Below are 2,500 nucleotides of genomic sequence, written 5' to 3'. Positions count from 1 at the left end.
CCGCACGAATCGACAATGAAGAAAAGAAAAGACATGGGGCGACCGACATAAAGGTTCTCATCATTGGATATACCTTTTCTCTCTCCGCGGTGCTGTTCCGTGCGTGAACACACAAGTGTGTCTTTTGCGTCGTGTGACAATCAAGTTCGAAATAAGCCTCGCCAATAGAGGAGTATACATATTATTATAAAAAAAAAATAATAATACATATAACCCGGTGGGATTTCTTTTTCTCTCTACTTCTATATAATTGAACCAAAAACCACGGGGGTACAGAAACGTTGCGCACGAAACGATTTATCATCGATCAAACGCAAAACCAAATTAGAGACACGAGAGAAAGAGAGTAAGATCTCAAGACGCTCATAGGCCGTCATCAATACGATTCAACGCGAACGTGGCGATGGAATGGCAATCGCACAGATTAGCGAGGACACGTCGACGACGGGGAATAATTCCGACCCGATCAAGTACGACGTGCTCATCCCGCACATTGCTGCGCTTTGCTCCGCTGTCCATCGATCATCAAAGCGTTCGCGATAGAACGAGAGATCTCTTTCGTCTCTTCCCTCGAAGACTCGAAAAGGAATGTGTTTGTCGAAATCGCCGGCAACGACGACCCTCCGCCGTATGGCAATTATAACGTAGAGTTAAGAAACTCATCCACGCACAGGCATATTCTCTCCCTGGGGCTTAACATTGTCACACCACACACACTCTGTGTGCCACACAGTATTCTTTCTTTCTTTTATAATTTGTGTGTCCATCTCTGTAGTCTCGCGAGACTCTTGTAAATATACCTCTTTCGTATATACGCATCATTTCAGGCGACGTCGGGAGCGCGTTAAATGTTCATGAGTGGAAACGCTTCTTTCCGCAAGGCGAATCGTTTCGCAGAGAAGGTGAGAGATTTGGAGATCCCCGTCGAAGCGGTGCCTTACGGGCGGTCGTATTTTCAATACGACTCACGACACCGTAAAAACACTCACGCAAGTCCGAACGTAAGAAATACCAATCCCTACTTCGCCTCTCGTGGAAACTAGATATATATGTTTGTATGTGTTTATAAGACGCAATGCAAAAATTGGCAATTTTCACAGAACCGCGACAAACGCCGACGAAACGCCCATCATTCGCTCGTACGTAGCATCTTTGCAACCCGACTCCGAAACGCTCTTTGGCGCCCTCCAAAAATATATTTGGAGAGGTAAGCGACGGCGGGGACTTACAAGAGCAACGCAAGCAGTTTATGGTTACGTAAACGACCCTCAGCCAGGCGTGGTCCAGGAATTGTATCCGTGGACCGCAATGTGCGTTCGAAATGTCGATGTTCATGTGTCCTGCAGTTCACACGTTGACGCGCAATTAGCTGCGTTCTTCATCGACCCACGAGCCAAGTGATCCACCGTTCAGGGTAATCGTATATATTTTTGATTTACAAATCAATATATGTATATGTCTCTTGTTCTGCGGTTCGTAAGAACGCATTGTACCTGAACGCTCCAACCAGCGCGCGAAGGAGATTCGTTCAGGCGTCGTTTTAAGGACGACACTATCGTCGTCCGTGGAAACGGAAAAAAAAAACCGTCAGATACGCAACACGTATCCGACGGCCGGGCGAACAGTACATTGAAAAACCGTTAACGTGGAAAACGCGGAGATGAATATATATTCTCTGAAAACGACGGGGATCGTAAGACAACCCGATACTGGATCCAGAGATGTAATAATATTCCTCTCCTCTTCACTTCCATTTCATTTGGAATGATGTGAGAACGGAGGACTTCACAGCCGGCTCTGGCAGCGGTCATTCGTCCCAAGCTCTCGCGATGCGCACTATTGGGCCACACGCACGGAGTAGGGTGTCAGACTCACGACTGCTTTAAAAGCGAGCTTCACGAGCCGGTCCACTTCCCGTATAAAACACATTTCCATAAAATGTTGGTGTGTGCTCGAGGTAACGATAAATTCCGATACAAGCGGACTCGCGAGCCGGCTCTGGCCGTAGGCGCGATCCCCGTTCTCGTCCCAAGCTCGTCTGCGCGCACTATTGGGCCACACAGAGAGTAGGGTGTCGTCGGGAATAATCGCGCCATTGGCTTTATAGCGAGCGTCACGGCCGGTCCTCTCGGAACACCGTTTTTCGTCGGAACGATATTACCATATTTTTATTTTATTCGACAGATTAGCGGACTCACAGCCGGCTCTGGCAGCGGTCATTCGTCCCAAGCTCTCGCGATGCGCACTATTGGGCCACACGCACGGAGTAGGGTGTCAGACTCACGACTGCTTTACAAAAGCGAGCATCACGAGCCGGTCCGCTCTGGCGAATGTATAATATTATAATAAATATACGTTCCGTCGTCAACGAACACCGCGTGCGGCGCAGCAACGTTTCGTGCTCTTGGTTATACGCGAACCCGATACAAATAGAGAGCGGGACTCACAGTCGGCTCTGGCAGCGGTCATTCGTCCCACGCTCTCGCGGTGCGCACTATTG

At 48.7% G+C, this 2,500-nt stretch overlaps 1 non-coding gene across 1 annotated transcript; it reads right to left on the bottom strand.

Moving 5' to 3' along the window:
• Positions 1-1,262: 1,262 nt before the first annotated feature.
• Positions 1,263-1,417, bottom strand: LOC143219438 (5.8S ribosomal RNA). The gene has a single exon (XR_013011321.1). It is a non-coding gene; the product is annotated as a 5.8S ribosomal RNA (ribosomal RNA).
• Between the last annotated feature and the right edge of the window lie 1,083 nt (positions 1,418-2,500).

This window comes from Lasioglossum baleicum, unplaced genomic scaffold (genome assembly GCF_051020765.1).
Source record: "Lasioglossum baleicum unplaced genomic scaffold, iyLasBale1 scaffold0028, whole genome shotgun sequence".
NCBI classification, from domain to species: Eukaryota; Metazoa; Arthropoda; class Insecta; order Hymenoptera; family Halictidae; genus Lasioglossum; species Lasioglossum baleicum.
This window is presented reverse-complemented; position numbering and strand designations above follow the sequence as displayed.